The sequence below is a fragment of the Triturus cristatus genome, chromosome 7 (assembly GCF_964204655.1).
Source record: "Triturus cristatus chromosome 7, aTriCri1.1, whole genome shotgun sequence".
Classification (NCBI taxonomy): Eukaryota; Metazoa; Chordata; class Amphibia; order Caudata; family Salamandridae; genus Triturus; species Triturus cristatus.
In genome coordinates, this window is record NC_140590.1 from 772,130,983 (window position 1) to 772,156,167 (window position 25,185).

The 25,185-nt window shown below is 50.6% G+C and overlaps 1 non-coding gene across 1 annotated transcript; it reads right to left on the minus strand.

Annotated features, from left to right (window-relative positions):
* Nucleotides 1-24,404: 24,404 nt before the first annotated feature.
* On the minus strand, nucleotides 24,405-24,557 carry LOC146810526 (5.8S ribosomal RNA). The gene has a single exon (XR_014967050.1). It is a non-coding gene; the product is annotated as a 5.8S ribosomal RNA (ribosomal RNA).
* Between the last annotated feature and the right edge of the window lie 628 nt (nucleotides 24,558-25,185).

Sequence of the window (25,185 nt, forward strand, 5' to 3'; positions counted from 1 at the left end):
ATGCCATTCAAAGAAAGGAAAAGGAGAGTGAAAGAGTTCTTTTTATTTCTTCCTGAAGAGGTCAGTACAATGTAACTTTGTTATACAAAGCAGCAAGAAAGACTGGGCTAACACTATGCTTCTTGAGTTTTGTTGTTTAGGTATGTCACTAAAATATTGTTCCTTTTTTCTTTTTCTTTTTTCAGTTTTATGGTATTTGGTCTAAAGATGCAGGGTTTAGAAGCATGTTCTAGGTCTTGTTTAATTATTTTATAAAATGTAGAGAATCAGGAAATAACAAAATCATGGCTGGTTTCATAAGAATCTTTCCCAATATGTGCATCACATTTACTCACAGAGAATGGGTAAAACCCCATGATATATCATCCCCCTTTTCTAGCAAATCAGTTTTCATAGTAGGTGAATTGCCAATCACCCCAGGCTTTAAACATTCAATGCAAGGTGTAGTGACAGGTATATGTGAAAATAGTGCTGTCACTGGGATTGTGATGAAAACATGACACCAGACTTTTGGAAAACATGGAGCACAGTGTCACTTGGAATGCTGCTGCAAAAAAGTTCTTACCAAATTCAACAAAGATTGGAGTGATATTGTTTGTATTTGCAGTGATTTAGCTACGTATGTGAAAAGGTTGTGCAATGACCTGTCAAAATCGATACCTGAGCTGAAGTGCTTTGCTGTAAGAGATCATTGCCACTTTCTAGATGGTATACTGAAAGCCTCTTCACAATCTTCAGAGTTAATGAAGAATGCTATTGACTTTTTAGTCCATTCTGGTGCACTGTTTAGTTATGTGCAGTAACTAAAACGCAAATATTTCTCATTTTGAGCTTTGGGTGTCATCAAAGAAAGTCTTCCTAACTGTGTCATTTAGCTGGTGGTTCTCAGCCCTAGAAGCCATGAATGCTATATTAGCCATGTGGCAACCGTTTACAGAATCTTTGCTAAGTGATGATGCCAAAGGCAAGAAATGTGAAGATCTTCGGTTGCATAAAACATGCTCTTTTACCAAGTGTTCAACATGATTGGTGTAGATGTGAAGCATCTCCTTGAGAGTAGGCTGGGCGACACTTTTAGTGACTTGGCACTGCAACATGTTCCATGTTAGAGTGCTTGCCACTTGGTTAGCAAAGAAATGTTGAGGTGCAATTCTGGACATTTTATTTTACAATGTATGAGAAATCGCTTGCAATGATACATAGAAATATCCCTTCACCAACCATGACATTTGAAGTCAATGAAGCCTCACTGTGGTACTCTGCACAAGTTCTAGATCCCTTCCGTAAAAAGGGGAATTTTATCCAGACTTTCAAAAGCGCTGCTTCAGTTTTTACCACTTCAATATTTGTTCCAGAACCTGTCACAGAGACTTGTAATCTTCAGGTGCATCAGCATTGGCATGGAAAGTTATGTCAGTGGCCAGAGTTAGAAAATTGTCTACTGGCTGTTTTGGCATTGCCTGTCTCAAGTGCCAATGTTGAGCGGTCCTTTTCACAGATAAAAGTTTACATGGGAAGGAAAGAGTGAGCGTGCATGACCAAAGACTCACTGAAGAAGTATTGTATGGTGTACTGCAATATGTTTGATTTGTAAAAATGTATTTAGACCTCATATACACAGTACGTACACTATCAGTGCAGAAAGCAAATAGTAATAAAAGCAAAACTTTCCAAAAACACTGGAAAAACACTGTTGTTTTTTAATGGCATGAAAATGTGTAACCACTGATAACCACTTTTTTAAAGGTATTGAAATCACTTGAAAACACTGAAAGAACCCCACCAGAATTTACCAATAATAGACACTGAAAACAGGAAAGCCTAGATATAAAGGAAGGTAGGGAATTGTCTGAGGTGTTACGGCCTTTGATGAAGCCAGACTGCTCAATGCCAACAAGGAAGGGAATAATATCATTGACACGAAGGGCTAATGTCAGGGATTCATCTTCACACACCTTGCGTAAAACCTTGACCTGCATGATTTGTTTACATTCACAAGGTTCTCGTACTAATCATGTGGCCATATGCCTATAAAAGTGACAATCAAAGTAAACCACTTATGTAATGTTCAATTATGTTTAGTAGATAGTATTTGTAGCATAATCTACATACTTGTTATGCAAACTGCATATTTGGTCAATGTGTAGCATAGTCTGCATATTTACTGATAGAAAATATTCCCCAGTATCTTTGTGAACAGTGTCTGGTATTGTATTGTAATTGTATTGTAATTGCATTTATTTAGCGCTTACTACCCCTGACAATCAATCAAGCATCAATCACGCATTTGTATAGCGCACTACTCCCCCGGAGGGTCTCAAGGCGCTTGGGGAGGGGGGGTCCACTACTGCTCGAACAGCCAGGTCTTGAGCTGCTTCCTGAAGGCGGGGTGGTCTTGGGTCAGACGGAGGTGGGTTGGGAGGGAGTTCCAGGTCTTGGTGGCCAGGTAGGAGAAGGACCTTCCTCCTGTAGTGGCTCTTCGGATGCGGGGGACGGCGGCGAGGGCGTGGTTGGTCGATCGGAGCTGGCGTGTCGGAGTGTAGAAGTTGAGGCGGCTGTTGAGGTATCTTGGGCCTTGGTTGTGGAGAGCTTTGTGTGCGTGGGTGAGCAGACGGAAGGTGATTCTTTTGTTGACCGGGAGCCAGTGCAGGTCCCTCAGGTGACCGGAGATGTGGCTCTGTCGGGGGATATCGAGGATGAGTCTTGCTGAGGCGTTCTGGATCCGCTGGAGTCTCCTCTGGAGTTTGGCGGTGGTTCCGGCGTAGAGGGAGTTGCCGTAGTCCAGTCGGCTGGTGACGAGGGCCTGGGTGACCGTCTTCCTGGTCTCGGTGGGGATTAACCGGAAGATCTTACGTAGCATGCGCAGGATGTTGAAGCACGACGAGGAGACGGCGTTGACTTGTCTGGTCATGGAGAGGGAAGAGTCCAGGATGAAGCCCAGGTTGCGTGCGTGGTCTGTGGGTTTGGGTGCGCTGCCCAAGGCAGTGGGCCACCAGGAGTCGTCCCAGGCGGAGGGTGAAGAGCCCAGGATGAGGACTTCTGTCTTGTCTGAGTTCAGTTTCAGGCGGCTGTTCATCATCCACTCGGCTACGTCTGTCATCCCTTTGTGTAGGTTGGCTCTGGCGGTGGCGGGGTCGTTGGTGAGGGAGAGGATCAGCTGGGTGTCGTCGGCGTAGGAGATGATGTTGAGGTTGTGTTGGCGTGCGATGGCCGCGAGGGGGCTCATGTAGACGTTGAAGAGGGTGGGGCTGAGCGAGGAGCCTTGAGGAACGCCGCAGATTACTTCGGTGGCTTCTGATCTGAACGGGGGGAGGCGGACTCTCTGTGTCCTTCCGGCGAGGAAGGAGATGATCCATTCTAGTGCCTTCTCTTGGATTCCGACGTTGCTGAGGAGCTGCACTAGGGTGCGGTGGCAGACAGTGTCGAATGCCGTGGAGAGGTCCAGGAGGATGAGGGCCGCAGTTTCTCCGTTGTCGAGCAGGGCTCGGATGTCATCAGTGGCTGCGATGAGGGCGGTCTCGGTGCTGTGGTTGGCCCGGAAGCCGGACTGCGAGAGGTCGAGGGATCCGTTCGTCTCGAGGAAGGTGGCAAGCTGCTTGTTGCTGGTCTTTTCGATGACTTTGGCCGGAAACGGGAGGAGCGAGATGGGGCGGTAGTTTTTGAGTTTGGTGGGATCCGCTGATGGTTTCTTCAGTAGAGCGCTGAGTTCGGCGTGCTTCCAGCTCTCTGGGAAGGTAGCGGTGTTGAAGGAGGTGTTGATGATGTCCCGCAGGTGGGGAGCGATGATGGCGTCGGCCTTGTTGTAGACGTGGTGAGGGCAGGGGTCGGTTGGGGATCCGGAGTGGATGGAGTTCATCGTGCGGATGGTGTCTTCGGTGGTGATCGGGGTCCAGGCGCGGAGGGTGGTGGTGGGGGTCGTTGGTGTGGTCATAGGGTGCGTCGGTTGTGTGCTGAAGCTGTTGTGTATGTCTGCGATCTTGCTGTGGAAGTAGGAGGCGAGGGAGTTGCAGAGGTCTTGTGATGGGGTGATGTCGTTGTTTCCGGCGTTGGGATTGGAGAGCTCTTTGACGATGTTGAAGAGTTCCTTGCTGTTGTGTGCGTTGTTGTCCAGTCGATCCTTGAATGAGGTTTTCTTGGTGGTGTGGATCAGTTGGTGGTGTTTTCGGGTTGCGAGCGGTTATGTTGTCTGGTGTAGGGTCTCTGCGCCAGGTTCGCGCGAGGGCCCGGCAGTTCTTCTTGGAGCTCTTGAGTTCGTCGGTGAACCAGGGCGCTTTCTTACTGCCGGGTCTGCTGGGCGGGGTCCTCAGTGGGGCGAGGACGTCTGCTCAGTTGCTGATCCACTTCGTGAGGATGTTGGCGGCCTGGCTGGGCTGCGGAGCCGGCGGGGGGGTCTTGGCTCAGGGCTGCGGCGAGTTGGTCGGCTGTGATCTTATTCCAGTTTCTGCGTGCGACCTGTTGCTGGTGGTGGTGGGTCGTGTTCTTTTTGAAGCTGAAGTGGACGCAGCTGTGGTCCGTCCAGTGGAGTCCGGTTGCGTGGCTGAAGGCGATGTGCTGGCTGGATGAGAAGACGGGGTCGAGTGTGTGTCCGGCGTAGTGGGTGGGGGAGGTCACCAGCTGCTTGAGGCCGAGGTTGGCGAGGTTGTCCAGCAGGGTGGTGGTGTTGCGGTCGTTGGTGTTCTCCAGGTGAAAGTTGAGGTCCCCGAGGAGGATGTAGTCAGCGGAGGGGAGGGCGTGCGGGCTGATGAAGCCGGCGATGTCTTCGCTGAATTGTGTGCGTGGTCCCGGGGGTCTGTAGATGAGGGTGCCTCTGAGGGTGGTCTTGGGGTCGGTGTGGATCTGGAAGTGCAGGTGTTCGGCGGCTGTGAGGGTGTCGTCGGTGTTGGTTATGATGCGTATGGTGCTCTTGTGGACGATGGCGATGCCTCCTCCGGTCTGGTTGACGCAGTCCCTCCGGGTGATCTTGTATCCGTCCGGGATGGCGATGGCGATGTCGGGCGCTGAGGAGGCGTTCATCCAGGTTTCCGTGAGGAAGGCGACGTCTGGGGATGCGGTGTCGATCAGGTTCCAGAGTTGGACGGCGTGTCTGTGGACGGAGCGGGTGTTGAGCAGGATGCACTTCAGGTGGTTGCTGCTGGTGCTCGATTTGGCGGGTGTTGGTGCAGTGCAGGTCCGGATGCTGGAGAACTTGCAGGAGTGGCAGCTGAAGGGTCCGTGGGTGCTTCTCGGTGTGGCTCGGTGGCATCCGGGGATCCGGCCAGTGTTGAGTGCGTTGAGGTCGGTGGCGTCGTACGTCTGGCGGGTGGGCTGGGGTCTGCGGGGGCCAGGCGGTCTGGCGCTGGGCGTGGTCCAGGCGCGGACGGGCGCAGACGGGTTTACCTTTGACGCACCTTCGGCGCTCATTCGGTGCTCCCGCTGCGCGCGTCCGCTGCGCGGTCGCTCAGGGGGCGTCATGAGTGAGGAGTTGGGAGGGCGGGTCAGCTGGGTGGCGGGAGTGGGGCGGCCAATGGGCAGGAGGGGGGCGGAGACACCGGAGGGCAGTGGCGGGAAGGAGGACCGAGGGCGGCTCAGCGGCGGCTGGGTCGTCCGGCGGCTGGAGGGAGCTCACAGGTGGGGGAGGGCAGCAGAAGGGGGGGAAGAGGGGTACAAAAGGCAAGAGGGGAAAGGGGAACAAATGCAAAATACACAGGCGGAGGACAAGGGGAAACAAAAGGCACACAGCAGATTACAGAAGGCAAAAGGGGAAACAAATGCAAAATACACCAGGCGAAAGACAAAGGGGAAACAAAAGGCACGCAGCAGATGGCAAACCGCGGCAAAAAACGATGGCAGTAGCACGAAGTGCGCAGCAGTCAGCAGGGCAGAGTACTGGCAGCAGCGGGCAGGAGCAGCGGTGTGTGGGGGCGACCTCGCCTGGAGCAGGCTCAGCGGTCGCTGACAAGGCGTTGAAGCGCTTTTTCGGCGAGTAGCTCGCTACTCTGGGATCCATAGAGGATTAGTGTTGAATTAGTATAGTGAAACATGCAAGTAATTTTTAGCCAGTTATTTGGATTCGGAATGATAGCAGATGGATGGAAGAAGAAAAAAGGTTTGTATTTATATAGCGCCTGTTACCCATGATGGGGTGTTGAAGCGCTTTTTTCTTTCTTAGTTTTTTGTGAGTACCATCCTACTCCGGAAACCCATAAAGGAGCAGTGTTGAATTAGTATGGTGAAATATGAAAGTAATTTGAGTGGTGGATATTAGTCAGTTATTTGGAGTTTAGAAGGATAGCGGAGGGATGGAAGGAGAAGAAAGGTTTGCATTCATATAGCACCTGTTACCCCTGATGGGTGTTTAAGCGCTTTTCTGGCGAGTAGCAAGCTACTCCGGAACCCATAAAGGATTCGTGTTGAAAATTAGTATAGTGAAATATGAAGTAATTTGAGTGGTGCATATGTTATTCAGCTATTTGGATAGAGATGGGTAGGTGGCGGGATAGAAGAGGGAAAGAGGTTTGTATTTATATAGCGCTTGCTACCCCTGATGGGGTTTTGAAGCACTTTTTTGGGGAGTAGCACACTACTCTGGAACCCATAAGGATTTGTGTTGAATTAGTATGGTGAAACATGAAGTAATTCGAGTGGTGGATATGTTATTCAGTTATTTGTATTGAGAAGGGTTGGGGAGACGCAGAAAAGGGAAAAAGGTTTATATTTATATAGCGCTTGTAACCCTGATGGGGTGTTGAAACGCTTTATTGGCGAATAGCACGCTACTCTGGAACCCATAAAGGATTAGTGGTGAATTAGTATAGTGGAATCTGGAATTTGAGAAGTGAACAAGTTAGTCTGTTATTTTGATAGAAAAGAATAGTGGAGGGATAGAAGCGTGAAGGATTTTGATTTTTTTTTTAGGTCATAGCAGTAGGAGGAGACTATTGGATGAGTTAAAAGGGGTTTTGTAGGGGAAGAGTCAGAGGGAAGAGTTTAGAAAGATTTGTTTTGGGGATCGGTATATTAAAAGAGGTGTCAGATGATGCAAGGAGGGGTAGAGTAGGAGAGAGTATAGAAAGGGTTATTTTGGAGATCATAGTAGTGGTATGGGGTTTGGAATAAATGAAAGAGTGGATGTAGAGGATATATTGAGAGATGTATAGGGTGAGGATGGGGTAGTGCATTGGAAAGAGTAGTAGAAAGAAGTTTGAGATGAGTCAGAAAGTTGGGCTAGAAGATTTATTGAGAGAAGTATAGGCTGAGAAATAGGGTAGTGCATAGAAGAAAGTGATCAATATACAGATCCATAAGTACATTGAAAGTATATAAATGCATAAAGGAGGTAAGTATATGTAGATTAAAGATATTGATAGAGGTACAGGATGAGAAATAGGGTAGTGCAATGGATATGCTTTTCAGGAGAAAAGTAACAGACACACAGATCCAAGTACATGGAAAGTATATAGCTGCACAACGGCAGCAAGTACATGTAGACCAAAGATGATTATTTCTTTTTTTAACAACATAATTATTCTACATGTTTATACAAAGCAATACACAAAGATAGGTACATATCTATTGTGAAAATAAATGCTTATATACAGAGGGATATGCTGTAAAATTATGTTTGCATATGGTGATTATGCAGGGAAGAGCCAATTCTTGAGTAGTTTTCTGAAGATAAGGTGGTTGTCGGTGTATCTTATGTTGGGGGGTAAAGAGTTCCATAGTTTGGCTGCTTGAACAGAGAAGGATGTGCCACCCACGGTTTTCTTGTATCTTGGGATTTTGAGGCGAGATGCCTCTTTAGAGCAGAGGTTCCTTTGTTGAATGTGTTTGGTGATTTTATTCCTGATGAAGAGTGGTCCCATTCCATGTATTGCTTTGTGAGTTATACAAAGTAGCTTGAACGTGGTTATTCTGGCAACCGGTAACCAATGCAGGGCTTTCAAGGCAGGTGAGATGTTGACTCGCGGTTTGATATGCAAGAGTAGTCTGGCAGCCGAGTTATGAATCGTTGTAGTCTTTTCATGGTTTTTAAAGGTGATCCGTGGTAGAGGCTATTAGTGTAATCGAGTTTGGACAGAACAAGGGAGATGGTAGGTTGGACCTTGTGTGGAAATCCCAAATGAGGGAAAGTTAGTCTCAGTTTTTTTATAGTGACAAAGTTTGATCTTGCTAGTTTGTCCACTTGGGCATTAATCGATAGCTTGGAGTCCATGGTCATTCTGAGGTTTCTTACTTCCTTCGATACTTTAGGCAGTAATGCCAGTTCATCAGGCCAGGCGGCAAGCGGGTCATAATGTTTCCAATCGCCATACGTGAGTATTTTGTGTTTTGAAAGCATTCAATTTGAGATGGCTCCAAGTCATTCACTGATCCACGCCTCTGAGACAACTGAAAATTAGGGATTTTCCAATGTCTTTGGGGCATTCCAGTTGAAGGAGTATTTGCGTGTCATCTGCATAGTTATAGCACGTGAGGTGAAATTGATTGATCAGTTCTGGTAATGACTTCATGTAAATGTTGAAAAGCATGGGCGAGATGATAGAGCCTTGTGGGTCCCCTGCTTTTGTGGAGTATGGTCTGGACGAGAAAGGTGGGATATGGATGACATTAGTTCTGGCAGCAGAGGTTGTTAAAATAATTGCCTTGAAAGTTTGTGGTGGACAGGGGTCAGAAGGGCTGCCGGCATGCCTGCTTACTTTGACCAGGTCCATAAATTCATCGTGTGAGATGTGTTGGAAGGAATGGAGAGACTGGTCTAGAGTATTCTTGGCTTGTTGTTTTGTACAAGGGTAAGTGGCGGTGCTTTGTTTCTATTTTAAGTATGAGTCCAATGTGTCAGTTTTGTCCTGTAATGATTTGCAAGTTTTTCTGTGAAATCTTGAGTAACAGGATGCGTTCCTTCTAGGCAATTTGGTTTGCGAAATTCATTGAGTATTTTATAGAATTCTTTATTTGCACATTTAGGAATTTGAATTCTACCTGAATAGTACCTTTTCTCAGCTTTTTTGATAGCTGACTTGTATAATCCGTTAATTTTCTGTAGGAGAAGTTTGTCTTGTTTGGTGTTTGTTTTGAGCCAGGTACGTTGCAGCTTTCTAAGTTGTTGTTTTATGTCTTTTATTTCAATGTTTCTCCAAGGCTCTTTTTTTCTTTTGTTCTGTTTAGTGGTATCAAGATGTCAAAAGCTTCCTGTAGCCACTCATATAGCTTTTGAACAGAGTTTATTATTTACAGATGTGTACTGGATGTTAGTTTTAGGTGAGTCGCTTAGTGTTGTTTTATGTTGGAAAGCAAGCAAGTGGTTTACTGCTGTTTCAGAGCACCCTCTGATGTAGAATATCCCTGTTGCTGGGAAGGAGGGGGGCTGGTTTCACTGACTTGTTAACACAAAATAGTGGCTGGGGGTGCACTGCTTAACATACAGGTCGTAGCACAGACAAAAGGAGAAATGTGGAGGGAACAATTGATAGTCACGGGGAATGAGAGGGAAAAGTACAGAGTTTGGACTGCTAATTCCACAATTCAACAGGTTAAATGGAAGCAGTTCGGCAGGGAAAACCACAAGTTTAAACACAAAAACAGCTGATAAATTATGCAATCACGGGCAGGTTAAAACTACAATTTTAATCTGTAACAACCACAGGCAAAGACAGTTAAAGAAATTTTAAAAAGAAGAGATGATGTGATCACGGGTATGGAAAATCATTTCTTAACTTTTTTAGGAACGAGACGGCAATAGTCTGCCTCCTTACCACTTCCTGGACTCTGCTTGGCTCCAACTCACAAGATGGAGGAGAATGATTTGGGGTGCACCCAGCAAAGCCTTAAGGGGCCTGGGTACGTTTGAGAGGAGGGCTCAGGTTTGCTTGGAGCTGAGGAACCAATCAGCAGTCCTATGTCTGCTGGCCTGGGAGTGGGGCTGGGACTGGGGAGCTGCTCCTCTATTCAGAAATCTCCTAGGAGACAGACAGGCTCAATCCACACTTTGGACTTCTGCAGGTAAGGGCCTAACAAACTGTCCTCTAACAATAATGTTTGTATAAAAACTTTGCTCACTCTGCTAGCCAAAAAATGAAATGCGCAGTCCCTATTAAACACAGTTTAAACAGCTCACAGCAGATTACTGCTGTCTCAGAGCACCCTCTGATGTAGAATATCACTGTTGCTGGGGGGGAGGGAGGGGCTGGTTTCACTGACTTGTTAAAACAAAATGGTGGCTGGGGTGCACTGCTTAACATACAGGTCTTAGCACAGATTAAAGGAGAAATGTGGAGGGAAAAACTGATAGTCACATGGAATGAGAGGGAAAACTGCAGAGTTTGGACTGCAAATCCCACTATTCAACAGGTTACATAAAAGCAGCCATGGGCAGGGAAAACCACAAGTTTAAAAACAACAAAAGGTGATAAATTATGCAGTAACGGGCAGGTTAAAACTATGATTTTAAACTGTAACAACCACAGGCAAAGACAGTTAAAGAAATGTAAAAAAGAAGAGATGATGCAATCACGGGTAGGGACATTCGTTTTTTAACTTTTTTAGGAAGGAGACAGCACTAGTCTGCCTCCATACCACTCCCTGGACTCTGCTTGGCTGCAACTCACAAGATGGAGGAGAATGATTTGGGGTGCACCCAGCAAAGCCATAAGGGGCCTGGGCAGGTGTGAGAGGAGGGCTCAGGTTTGCTTGGAGCTGGGGAACCAATGGTCTGGAACTGTGGAGCTGCTCCTCTATTCAGAAATCTCCTAGGAGACAGACAGGCTCAATCCACACTTTGGACTTCTGCAGGTAAGGGCCTAACAAACTGTCCTCTGACAATACTGTTTGTATAAAAACTTTACTCACTCTCCTAGCCAAAAAACGAAATGCACAGTCCCTATTAAACACAGCTTAAACAGCTCACAGTAGATTACTGCTGTTTTAGAACACCCTCCGATGTAGAATATCCCCGTTGCTGGGGGGGGGGGGGGGGGGGGTTTGTTGCTGGTTTCACTGACTTAACAGAAAATGGTGGCTGGGGGTGTGCTGCGTAACATACAGGTCTTAGCACAGAGCAAAGGAGCAATGTTGAGGGAAAACTGATAGTCACAGGGAATGAGAGGGAAAGCTACAGAGTTTGGACAACTAATCCCACAATTCAACAGGTTAAATGGAAGCAGTCAAGCCCAGTGAAAACCACAAGTTAAAACACAAAAACAGGTGATAAATTATGCAATCACGGGGCGTGGCTTAGCGGGCCATGATGGCGGTCGCACCTTGAGAGTGCTAGCAGACTCCTCCGCCATCTGCCCGCAATCCGCCTGTTCAGCCCTGCGAGTAATAGCCGACTCATCTGCTGCACCCCTGACAGCGATACTGGCCGTGGGAAGCCCAGTGAATCGCCACATCGCTGCACACGGCCGGCCTGTCGGGTGCCTTGCTCTAAAATGGCGGTGTCCGCGCTTTGAGCGGAGACTTTTGCAACTCCCGGATTGTGCTGCCTGGGCTCATACCTGCTTGTTTGTCCTGTCGGAGGTGCCCTTGGGAGCGAGGTGACTGGTGGTGTGGGGTCGAGCTCCTTGGACATGACGCCTGCCTGTGTTCTCCTCCCCCCGACTGGCTGGGATCCTGCGTGAGCGGCCGTTGCTTCTGGTTTCTGCCTGCTGGCCCTGGGTTCGATGCACCGACCTGGGTTTGGGCCGCTGGCCGTGGCTTAAAGACGTCTGAGGCTGCGCTCCGGCTACCCTGCGGTATTGCCGCGGTACTGGCCGCCATTTTGGGAGGAGGGAGACGGGGATTGGCGGCACCTGAGGCCTGGCTGCCGCTCTGTGGTGTACGCGGCTGAAGGTTTGGAGGCCGGCGAACTTGAGTGTCTGGTGAGTACCGGAGGTAGAGGGGTCCTGGAACTGTACTGAGGAGGGCCCCCCACGCACGCAGTCTGCCTGATGGGAAAGTGCATGGGCCTTTTGCAGCGTGCATTGGGACCTGGCCCCGCTGTTTTTGTCCCCGCCTGCTGTGATCCCTTGGTGTTGATCTGGCCAATTGGGGCCCCTGACGCTGCTTCCACATTAACGCCTGGGGCTGTTGTAATACACTCGGCGGGAAAAAGCCTTGGAGGAGGTGGTTCCGGCCGTAACACCGAGCGGCGTGAGGTTCCCGGGAGGGCCCTCCGCCACCCCCTGCCCTTTCCGGCTCATTGTTGTATCTCTAGAGACCCCTTCGCTGCCTTTGGACTTTGGCCTTATAGATCCTGAGGCTGTCCCTCAGCCGGGCTGCTGCTGAGACAGGGTGAGATCCAGGGGAGGTGGAATTGGCCGCATGTGTTGAGCAGTGTGAGAACCTAGAGAGGAACCTCCTCTGCCATCCCCCTGCCCTCGAGCTGCTCTTGTGGCACCTGGTGTGGTTTGTGGGCCCCCTACCACAGAGGCCTTGCTGCCAACCCTGAAACTGGACCTCTGTGCCGCTGCTGCCGATGGGGGATCTCATCTGGAGGATGGAACCGGCCGCATGTATCGAGCGGTGTGAGGTCTTGAGGGGCCTCCTCTGCTGCTCCCTGTCGTTGTCCTGCTCCTGTGGCCTCCGGGTCTGACGGTGGGCCCCACTGCAGTGTCCTTGTGAGACCCGAGCCACGGCTGTGCTGCCTCCTGAGTGCTGTGGCGAAGGGGAGGTGGGTGTTCGGCCACATCCATCAAGCGGCGTGAGGTCCTCGGTGGGGCCTCTCCCGCCACCCTCCGCCCCTCTGCATTGCTCCTCTGCCTGCACTACATCGCCTCTGGTTGGGAGTGCAGCTGGAGGGATAAACCGGCCGCATTTGGCGAGCGGCGTGGGTCACGGAGGGAGCCTCGTCTGCTGTTCCCCCTGCTCCCGATCTATTCTTGCGACATCTGAAGTGACCCGTGGGCTCTAGTGTGGGGTTGGACCCCTGTGCAGTTGTCCCTGGCGTGGGTCTCCCCAGGAGCGGTGTAACCGGCTGCATGTATCGAGCGGCATAAGGTCTTTAGAAGGCCTCCTCCACTGCCCCCTGCGACTGTCTTGATCTGAGGTCATTTGGGACTGCTTGTGGGCCCCTGCTGCGGAGAACTTTGTATCGAGGCATATCCGGGCCTCTTGGCCTGTTGGGTGGCAGACATGGGTCATGACAGGCCAACCAAAACTCCGGCTACCCAGACTAGAATGGATCGTTTTACTACCACGGACTCCGGGGCGACTGGGGGAGGTGCCGAAAAGGATGCACCACCAGCTGTGGACCTGTCCACCATCCTTCATGCTATCCATACCTCACAGTCCTCCGTGGAGGGCAAGATGCTGAGGTCTGGGTGGATATGACTCTCATCTGACAAGACCTTCGGAACGCCACGGCCCGGATCAAGGAGACCGAATCCCGGACCTCCACTGTGGAAGACGACGTTCAGCAACATAAGGGGCAGGTCGCTCATCTCCAGTCTTGCACCCAGGAGCTGCACTGGCGGGCGGAGGACGCAGAAAACAGGTCCCGCCGTAACAACCTTCGCCAGGTGGGATTTCCGGAAGGTGCGGATCAGGGCTGCACGGCGGACTTTCTTGAGAAGTGGTTGTGCTCCTGGATCCCTGAGGGTTCTCTCTCCCTGTGGTTCGCGAGAGAGCGCACCTCTCCCTTGCCCCCAGGCCAGCTCCGGTAGCGCCCCCCAGACCAGTGATAATGCGAATCCTCAACTTTAGAGACCACAACTCTGTCTTGGCTGAGGCCCGCAAGCAGCAACACCTCAGGTATGACAATCATGCAATCATGATCTTCCAGGACTATAATCGAGAGGTCCAGAGCCAGCGTCGCTCGTATGGAGAGGTCAAGCAGAAGCTCCTTGCTCTCAATATCCAGTACTGGCTCCTCTTCCTGGCGCGCTTGCAAGTGGTGTTTTCCAACAAGACCTTATCCTTTGACACCCCTGATGAGGCTTGGACTTGGGCCATGGAGGAGCGCCCCCTACGAGACAGAGACTGCAATCCATCCCCCAGGGGTGCGGCTGGGGGATGTGCCTGTCAGGAGACCCCTGCCCCCCTGCCTCAGCACAGCCGCTCCCGTAGGCACTGTGGCCAGAGGTAAGCCTGCTCGGATGCCCCGCTGGGCCCCTCTCAGCAGCCGACACCTCTTCCTGGAGACCCCCCAGCTGTGAGGCGGTCTGGCTCCTCCGGCTGCCTGGACCTTGGGGGTGCTTCGCCTCAACCATCTTTGCTGGATCTGCTGGATACAGACCTATCACGTTGCCTGACGCTTCTCACGGGCACTGCATGAGTTCGTCTCTGACTGCCGGGCACAGCTCCGCAGCCGAAGACGGCACATCGGCTCACCACCACTTCACTTCCTGATGGACTTAAATATGCACATCCTGATATGAGGATGGGTTCTCCACGCTTCCCCATTCCCAAGCATTTTAGTTTGGTCTTTTGTTAGTTTCTTGTTGTTTGGACGACAGATGCTTCCGTTCCTGAAGTATAGGGTGGGGGGTGGGGGTTGAGTTGGGTTGGGGAGGGGGGACCGTTGTCCCAAGTTTTATTGCACCAGCACTCACATGATGCCCTGCTCCACTCCCTGTGGGACGCAATGACTCTTCTCTGGGTACCCAACCAAGCCTCCTGGCGACCCAGCTCATGGCCGAGCTTCCCTGTAGATCTTTGCCCCGCCACTGAGACCGTCTGCCACTATGCCTGATACGCCTCTGTTAGGGGCTTCCCTGTGCGTAATGTCCTGGAACGTCAACGGCCTTCTAGACCGCTTTAAGCGCATGGCTGTCTTGCGATACGCACAGTGCCTGGGGCGGAGGTCCTATTGTTACAAGAGACGCCTCTGATGGGTAATCATGCACCTTCTTAGTGCGATACGGATATGACAGGGTTTGGCACTCGGGCTTCACCCGAGGCTCCCGTGGGGTGGCGATCCTGGTGAAACGTTCCCTTTCTTTTGTCACTACGTGAGTCATTCACGATGCACAGGGCACCTTCGTGGCACTAAGTGGCACACTGAATGGTGACCCTCTCAACCTTCGATGTTATCAAAGACCCTAGCAAACTCCTCCGACCTCCTGAATTCTTTGCCCTTGGGCCCCACTTTCCTCGGGGGAGACTTTAATGAGGTTTCTTCCCCTGACTTGGACACGACAGGCCCCCCGTCCCAGAGTAGACTCGCACAGGCGAGGCAGTTGACGAACTGGTCTGAATCATTGGGTCTCTGCGACGCCTGGCGCATCTGGCACCCACACTCCAAACAATTTACACGTACCTCAGCAGCTCACCACACGCAGGCACGTATCGACATGATTTTTGGCCCCTCGACTGATTGTCTCAAGATCCAAGATGTGTCCATCCTCCCCTGTGGTATTTCTGACCATTCCCCGGTGATACTCAACACGGGCTCTCCTCTCGCTTCACTGCATCAGATGTGGAGATTAAACGCTTGGTTCCTTCAAGACAAGGAATTCCGAAAGGTGGTGGGACAGGAACTCAAGCATTATTTTCTGATTAATGAGGGATCGGTGTCTTCACCGGTCACCCTTTGGGAGGCCAGCAAGGCCATGATTAGAGGGGCGGCCAAGGGCCAAGTCAAGCGCCAGCGGCAGGCGCAATTGGAGAAAATTATCTCACGAGAGGCGCAGGCACTACGCCTTGATTGATCCTCCACTCAGACCACGGACGCCTCCGAGGTAAGGCTTCTTGCTCATATTCATACAGAGCTTTGGCAGCTTTCTCTGGATGCGGCTAAGCTCCTCTGGCGCTCATCCGTGGCCAGGGTGTACGGTTGGGGCGACAAAAACGGCTCAATTCTCCACAGGCTAGCCACCTATCCCAGGGCGAACCGCATAATCCCTAAAATCATAGCTTGGGACGGTTCGGTGTGTCACTCCACATCGGAGATGGCCCGCGCCTTTGCCTCCTACTATCACCAACTCCATGCAGCCAAAACTCCAACTCTCTCTCTCTCGGGCTTGTTGGGGCCTGGGAACGACTGCCTTCCTTGCCTGGCCTCCATTGTTCAGGAGGATCTAGACCACCCTATCACCCAGGAAGAAATTGGGGAGGCAATCACCCTTGCCTTCTGCAGCAAGATGCCGGGCCCAGATGGCCTCCCTCAAGAATATTACGCTCTATATCGTGAAAACCTTGTTCCTCACCTGGCAACTCTGCTCCGGGAGGTGGCTGAAAAGGGTTCCTTGCCTCCTGAGACGGATCTGGCCACAATAGTGTTCCTCCCCAAGTCCCAGCCACCCTTGCCACGGTGTACAGACTACCGTCTCATCTCCCTTATTAACACAGAACTGAAATTGTTTGCCACGGTCCTCGCCCAGCGGCTCAAACCCCACTTGTCCGCGTTGGTCCACCCTGACCAATGTGGATTCAGCTCTGGAGGCTACAACTGGCTCTGGCTCATCGTCACTTGCTTACCACCTACCTAGCGATCCTCCTTGTAGACTTTGAGAAAGCCTTCGATTCGGTGGACTGGGGATTTCTGGAGGATGTCCTTGCCGCGATGGGCTTTGGTCCCCGCTTTCGAGGGCACGTATTCTGGTGAATGGGGTCCTATCGGAGCCCTCCTCGGTCCGCTGGGGAACGAGGCAGGGTTGTCCTTGGCAGCCCTGATACGATCAAATGAACACGTGCAGGGTTGGGACTGGCCCAACACAGAGACTGACAAGATCGCCCTTTATGTGGATGATGTCCTCATTTACTTAGCAGATCCCGCCCAAACAGGCCCACATTGTCTCCATAGCCTACGTTCCTTTGAGCAGGCCTCTGGCCTCTGGCTGAACCTCAAAATGTCGGCTCAGGTTCCTCTCCACTTGTCTAGAGAATGCTTTGATTGGCAGTCCACTATACCGCTCCGCCGCCAATCGTTCAAATACCTGGGGATATGGGTGACTCTACTCCCCGAGCTCAGCTGGGCCCTCAATGTTACTCTCTAATGAGGAAGGCTAAGGCAGACCTCCAGAGGTGGCAAACACTGCCCCTGAACCCCATGGGGAGAGTTGCCCTCTTTAAGATGATGATCCTCCCCAGGTTCCTTTACGTTCTTCAGAACACCCATCTCTGCTTTCCGAGGGCCTGGTTTCGAGAACTGGATAGCATGGCCTCTAAGTTCCTCTGGGGGAAGGGAAGGGCCCGCCTGGCTCTGAACGTCTGTAGGATTCCCTCCTTAGATGGGGGCCTGGGGATGGCCCACTTATACCTGTACTATCTAGCCACACGCCTGCTATCTATACACAACTGGTTCAATGGGGGCTGGTCTGATCCGGCATACAGGCTGGAGTTAAGTGAGTTGGATCTGACCAGGGTCCAGTCACTGCTGTATGGGGATCCCATTCCATCCCGATCACCAGAGGTGACATGTTCCGCGTTGCTAGCATGGCGGGCCGCACTATGACACACTAAGTGGACAAATAAACTGACTCAGTGCACGCCCCTGTGGCAGGGTAATTGGCTCAGGGAAGTTAATGGTCTGCAGGATTTCAAATCTTGGGACATTATAGGTGTTTCACAATTGGGGGATGTGTAGGTGGGCAACCACATGCGTTCCTTTGAGGATCTTCAAACTAGACACTCCCTGCACCAGTCACAGTTTTACAGATACCTTCAATTGCGCCACGCTCTTCATGCACACCTCACGACCGGCACACGGCTTCCTGACCATAGCCCGCCTGAGGCACAGATTATGCTGGAGGACCTGGGGAAAGGTGGCATCTCTCGCATCTACCGAACACTGATCAATAACACCCCGACATCCCTAAACCGACTGCGTATTTAATGGGAGGATTGGGTGGGCACTCTGGAGGAGGTGGACTGGTGTGATGCCCTTAAGGCCCCCAGGACGGTCACCGCTTCTGCCAAGCTGCGGATGGTACAGCTTTACTATTTACACGCAGCCTACCTAACCCCTGTGCGCCTTCACCGAGCAGGATTTAGCCCGACCCCTGCTTGCACTAGGTGCGGCCATGAGCCAGCCGATTTCTTCCATATGGTATGGGCCTGTCCACGCTTGATGCGCTTCTGGAGCATTCTTGAAGAGGAAATCACCGAAATCGTGCGAGGAAGTCCCGCACGATCCAAAACACACAATTCTGGGCATCACTGATGGGCTGGATGGGTCTAGAAATGAGAAATTGTTTTTTACTACGGCAATGGTGGTGGCTAAAAGGGACATAGTGGTCTCCTGGAAGAGACCTGACCCCCCAAGCGTTGGACGCTGGTGAACTGGGGTTGACTGGTGTGCTGCGCAAGAAAAATCTATGTATGAGGCACGCGGCTGTCCTAAGAAATATTGGAGGATCTGGGGGAAGTGGTTGGGGGGATTGGCTTAGTCTCGCTGGGAAAGTTCAAAGATATATTGCCTTGTTTCCATCTGTCTTTGTAAAATGGGTCAATCAGAACGTTGTTTGTACTCCGGTGTCGTGATGAATTGCTGGTGTCTTTTGTCAAACCAATAAAAATGTGTTTATCAAAAGAAATGATGCAATCACGGGCAGGTTAAAACTACAATTTTAAACTGTAATGACCACAGGCAAAGACAGTTAAAGAAATTTTAAAAAGAAGAGATGATGCAATCACGGGTAGGGACATTCGTTTTTTAACTTTTTTAGGAAGGAGACAGCGCTAGTCTGCCTCCATACCACTCCCTGGACTCTGCTTGGCTGCAACTCACAAGGAATGATTTGGGGTGCACCCAGCAAAGCCATAAGGGGCCTGGGCAGGTGTGAGAGGAGGGCTCAGGTTTGCTTGGAGCTGAGGAACCAATGAGCAGTCCTAAGTCTGCTGGCCTGGGGGTGGGGCTGGAACTGGGGAGCTGCTCCTCTATTCAGAAATCTCCTCGGAGACAGACAGGCTCAATCCACACTTTGGACTTCTGCAGGTAAGGGCCTAACAAACTGTCCTCTAACAATACTGTTTGTATAAAAGCTTTACTCACTCTCCTAGCCAAAAATCGAAATGCACATTCCCTATTAAAGACAGTTTAAACAGCTCACAGCAGATTACTGCTGTCCCAGAGCACCCTCTGATGTAGAATATCCCTGTTGTTGGGGGGGAAGGAGGGCTGGTTTCACTGACTTGTTAACACAAAATGGTGGCTGGGGGTGCACTGCTTAACATATAGGTCTTAGCACAGAGCAAAGGAGAAATGTGGAGGGAAAAGCTGATAGTCACGGGGAATGAGAGGGAAAACTGCAGAGTTTGGACTGCAAATCCCACAATTCAACAGGTGAAATGGAAGCAGTCAGGGGCAAGGAATACCACAAGTTTAAACACAAAAACAGGTGATAAATTATGCAATCACGGGCAGGTTAAAACTACAATTTTAAACTGTAACAACCATAGCAAAGACATTTAAAGAAATTAAAAAAGACGAGATGATGCAATCACGGGTAGGGAAAATCACTTTTTTAACTTTTTCAGGAAAGAGACAGCACTAGTCTGCCTCCTTACCACTTCATGAAGTCTACTTGGTTTCAACTCACAAGATGGAGGAGAATCACAAGAGTATGTAATGTTCAATTATGTTTAGCATGTAGGATTTGTAGCATAATCTACATAATTGTTATGCAAACTGCATATTTGGTGTAATGTGTAGCATAGTCTGCATATTTACTGATAGGAAATATGCCCCGGTATCTTTGTTGACAGTATCTGGTATCAACACATGTCAATAGCACTTTATTCAGTAAACATGTGTCACTAACCCACTCCTAAGACACGTTGACTAACGGTCGTACGAGGAAGGCTATAAAAAGAGCGTTCCTCCATTTGCCTGCGCTTGGCTTAATTTGACCGCGAGGAGTCTTTCACCCTCGAGGATCAAAAGGACTACGTCGAGAAAGACAGGAACAGAGGAGCTGGCTCCAGCGTGTTCCACTTTTTCCGCGATTGTTCCAGAAGGCGGGAAACTAAAAGAAGACTCCGCTTGGCTGCGTGAAAGGACATCCAAGAATACAGAAAACGTTCTTTCAGTTAGGTTCACCGCTTGTTGAGTTTGACACCTGTTTAATGTTTGTGACATTGAGCTGAAACCTGTTTAATGTTCATGACATTGCGCACCGGCTGAATAGTTGAAAAAGGTTATGGAAAAGGTCATAGACATTGCACGATCTAGTGGTAACTGTGGATATTGTGACTAAAGTGGATATTCTAATTATTCCGCATATGCTAAAAAGAAAGGAGTTAATTATTGTACAAAATCAGATGCTAAGACGCATTCATTATTTAACCCGCAATCAGTAGTTGTACAAGGTAAGAATACAAATAGATTCCATTACGGTGTGGTTGGCAACACATGTAATATTATTAATGTTCTTTTCCGTGTCTCTTCTTCACAATAGACACAACTCTGGCATAATTGCAATTTGTGCAAGGTGGTGAGAGACGTTATCTCACATAGTATATTCGGTTTGTGAAACAACATGCTTCTTACTGGTTCTGAAGTACTTGTTGATGCGGAAATCCTCCCAGGATCAAATGAATGAAACTCACCAGACATAGCAGGTTTGCTCAGAAACAGAGCGAAATGTATTTTGTTGGTACCAAATGCATGCATCATTGCTAATTAGCAAGGAAGAAGTCAGGTCTCCTGCCTTAGGGGCTCACAGACTGCTTCTTCCCAGAGTGGCTGGTTTCTGGGTGCTATATACATTTAGTAATGCCATGTCAGCGGAACTAGAATAAGGCACGAAGCCAAATATGGCTACCAGGGATGTGCAAGATCTGCACCATGCCAATTATAAACAGCTGGATATGGGCAGACCAGAAAGACTGGCTTGGCCCTGTGTAAGAAATTTACGCACCCAGATAAGGAAACTATCATGAAGTCAGGACAAGCAAAGTGACCTCTAAGGTGGTTCAGAATAGCTGTTGAAGCTTGTCCAGGCAAGGTCAGATAGGAAGCCCTTTGGCGCTACGGGCCTCATGTTAGTGTGATATATGTAAGCGTGATATCTTTGTATTGCATACATATGAATTTATATGGATATACATATATATTATTCAACACTTGTCGCTTACTAAGAAAATACAAGACCTGACACAAAGGTGAATTACACATTAGGTTTATTTTGTTTATAATTATTATACAAGCATTACATATCAAGTGTGTGATTTAACATATATTCCATCTTATTCAGCTACAGATCACAGTTACCCAGCATAAGAAACCCGGCCGGTCCTGGTGCTAGGAAGTTGCTGTGCCTTTTTTCTCTTGTCTTATCTCTTCCAAACCCCCTTCCCTCTTGGAACATCTGCCAGAGACTCCTGTTAATCTCAGTAGTTTTGAGAGGTGTTCTGGGCGGTCAGAGAATTATTCATCACTCCTGCAGTCTGCCTGATATTCAGGTGAGTGGTCTCAAGCTAACATCTAAGATCTTGGAAAATGTTTTGCAGTTTGTATTAGTCAAGGAAATGGGCCTGCAGTTTTTACAATCAACCAAGTCCTTGCCTTTTTTTGGGATCAGACAGATCATGGCCTCCGAAAATAAGCCAGCAGATGATCAGAAAACAAGAATATGCTGAAAAAGGAAGATGTTTTGGGACCATATGTTTAGACATTTTACAATAGATCTCAGCTGTAAAACCATCTGGTCCTGGAGCTTAGTCCTTTGGGAGTAGGGAAATGACAGATCGTATCTCAGCACATGAAATATCTTCCTCAAGCGGGGAGAAATCGAACTGTGGAGTCTGGAGTTTAAAATCACTTTAATTAGGCTAACCTTCCTGAAAACTGTGATCTGGAATAGATTGACCCTGGGACAGGTAGCCTCTTGTAATGCTACCAAGAACTCAGGTTGGGATTGAGACAGCTTGAAATGAGGGGAGATGCTTGTTTGGGGGCAGAGGTCATCATTATTTGCAGGTGAGTCTTTGGGGTTGGCTCTGCGGTTGGGTGTGATTGTGGGCAGGGGTGTGCTCAGGAATGGGTTTGTACCTCTCCCTGTTTCCATAAATGTATGTTACCAGCCAATGTATCCGGCAACATGATCCAAGGTTTCAGGCAGAGCAGCTTCCATCTGAGTAACATGATTTAATTTCCTGTGATGATTCTAAATAAGAACAAAGTCACATGACATGATTTCTAGTAACATCAACATGCTTATTAGTAGTTTGGGAAGCTGAATAATCTGACCACTTTTTGGTCACAGAATATTGGCAAGTATCCACTTGCAGCTTTTTCTATTTTTGAACAACTTTATTGACATTTTTAATTCATAGAAGCAAGATACACGATCAGGATTCATATCGTGTGGACCTCTGTTTCCCAATCCTCCCTTTGTCGTCTGCATCCACAAATATATTCCATGTGTATCTATGTCAACGTTTGGTGGTATTACCCCGTTCAGCTCCATGCTATGATGTCAATGACAACTAATTAATGACAACTCCTCTCCCTCCTCCCCGGGTCATGGTTCCCAGTTGTCAGTGTGCGTGTTTTAAAGGGTTTTGATTTTCTCAGGGATTTGGTATCTAGCTCCCCACCCATTTGCTTTCACACATCAGTCGTTTCAAAGACCAGCCATATTCCCCACCGCTACATTAACTCTCCTCTGCTTCTGAGGTTTGTGGGACCCTCCCGCTATCATAGCTGCCCATGCTTGGGTATCATCCTGAAGCTTTTCATTCCTTTGGACCTGTTTCATATGCATCAGTTCTGCAGTCGCTCATTCACACATTTTCCGCAGCCACACATCCAGCCTTGGGGTGGGGGGACAGAGCTCAACTTCGCAATCACAATATGCCTCTTCACCAGTACTAACCCGAGAAGAACAAACCGTCTACTTAGTTTCTTAGTCTTGGGAGTGAGAAGCAGTCCCAACAGCACTGACTGTATTTCCCTGTGGATTATCCTCGCCTACAGACCACCCGGGCCCTCGGCATCGACACCATCACCGACCTCATCGCACCCCATGCCATCGCCTCCATGGACTACATACTCATCGGAGACCTGAACTTCCACCTCGACAACCCCAGCGACCCCAACTCCACAACCCTCCTAGACAACCTCGCCAACATAGGACTGAAACAACTTGTCACCACGCTGACCCACAAGGCAGGACACACCCTGGACCTCATCTTCACAGGAGGCAAATGCGTCCATTTCAGCCACACCTCGCAATCCCCAGGGACTGACCACCACTGCGTACACTTACTCGTTGACAATTCCAAGCCGCCCAAACACGCTCCGTGCCCTCTGCGAAGGAACTGGAGTAGCATATGCTTGTCTCAAAGATTAAGCCATGCATGTGTTAGTACACACGGCCGGTACAGTGAAACTGCGAATGGCTCATTAAATCAGTTATGGTTCCTTTGATCGCTCCATCTGTTACTTGGATAACTGTGGTAATTCTAGACCTAATACATGCCAACGAGCGCTGACCTCCCGGGATGCGTGCATTTATCAGACCTGCCACCCCGAAGTCTTCCCAGCCGACCCTAAGCCGGTCGCGGCGCACCGCCGTGGAGGAAATGCGCCCTGCGGCGGCTGGGTAGGGCCCGGGCGCCGGTCCCGCAGAAGGGATCTGGAACTCCTTGGCCATCGACCTTCCTGCCGTGTTGAATCCTCTGGGCAGACTGCACGGACCCCACTCGTTTACCTCCTGACGGTTTCACTCCCTCTTCAACTCTCTCTTCAAAGTTCTTTTCAACTTGCCCTTACGGTACTTGTTGGCTATCGGTCTCGCGCCCATATTTAGCCTTAGATGGAGTTTACCACCCGCTTTGGGCTGCATTCCCAAGCAACCCGACACCGAGAAGACCCGATCACGGCACGCCGGAGGCCGCTACTGGCCTAACACCGTCCGCGGGGTGAGCCTCGATCAGAAGGACTTGGGCCCCCTGAGCGACGCCGGGGAGTTGGTCTTCTGTACACCCCATTTCCTGCGCCCGCTGCCAGGCAGGGATTCGGTGCTGGGATCTTCCCACTTCACTTGCCGTTACTGGGGGAATCCTGGTTAGTTTCTTTCCCTCCGCTTAGTAATATGCTTAAATTCAGCGAGTCACCATGTCTGATCTGAGGTCGTAGTCGGAGGAAAAATGCCAGAGCGTCAGAGGGAGCCGCCGGGGAGGACAGGCCCCTGCCAGAGCAGGGGCCTGGCATACCGGCAGCACGCACGCCCTCTTTCCCCGGACCGGATCTGGAGGGAACCCAGCCGCGGAGGTGGGCACCCGAAGCGCGTGCGCGCGGCAGCCGGTGGGACACCAAAGACAGCCACGCGTGGCACGCAGCCAGGCGCCCCAGGACAGGCCCCGGGCGGACTAGTCGCCAGGCCCCTTCTCAGGGGCCAGGCACGCCGGCGGCGTACCTCCACAGCAGGACCCGGAGAGGGACCCTGCCACAAGCTATCGAGGGGGTATGACCTTTTAGGGGGGACAAAGGGGAAGCAGAGCTTACCCTGCGTCAGCCCCAGCTGTGTCCCGGGGAAGCCCCAGGGCGATTGACGATCGAGCGACCCTCAGACAGGCGTAGCCCCGGGAGGAACCCGGGCCGCAAGGTGCGTTCGAAGTGTCGATGATCAATGTGTCCTGCAATTCACACTAATTCTCACAGCTAGCTGCGTTCTTCATTGATGCGCGAGCTGAGTGAACCAACGCCAAGAGTCACAGGCAACTTTTCGAAAACATTCACCCACCTGTGGGCTCAGGAGAGGCGGGAGGAAGGTGACGCCGTCCGTCCACCGCCCGCGCAGTGAGACAGCCCGGGCGCCCCGTTCAAGGCTTCCACTCTGGGAGCCAGACTGCACCGTTGGGAGAAAAAAAACATTATCAGGCGCTCGCCCGGGAGTTCCCCCCCACCCACCCTCGGGCGAGGGAAGGGGCTCCCGGAGCGACGGGAGCAGGCAGCCCCGCAGCCTCCGGTCCCTCCCGGAGTAACCAGGAGGGACCACGTGAGTCTTCAAACCCCTCATCCTGGCCGCACGGGACCAGGTCGAACTGGGTACCTGGCAACGAGGGAGGGTCGCTCTACCTGCACATCAGGTGTCCGTCGCCGGGCAGCCCCGAGCCATGCAGGCGGGCTGGCTTTTTTTTAGCTCACCCCACCCCACCCTTGCCCAAGTCGGAGGCGCCAGAAGGGAAGAGCCAGGCAGCTCCCCATCCCACACGCCTCCCACTACCGCTGTGACCCTCCCAGAGAGGGACTGGGGACAGGGGCCGCCCCCTGTACCCGGTCCCTTGCCTGTCGGTCGGGTCCACCCCAGTGGAAGATGCCCGCCGAAGGCCCGGTCCTCA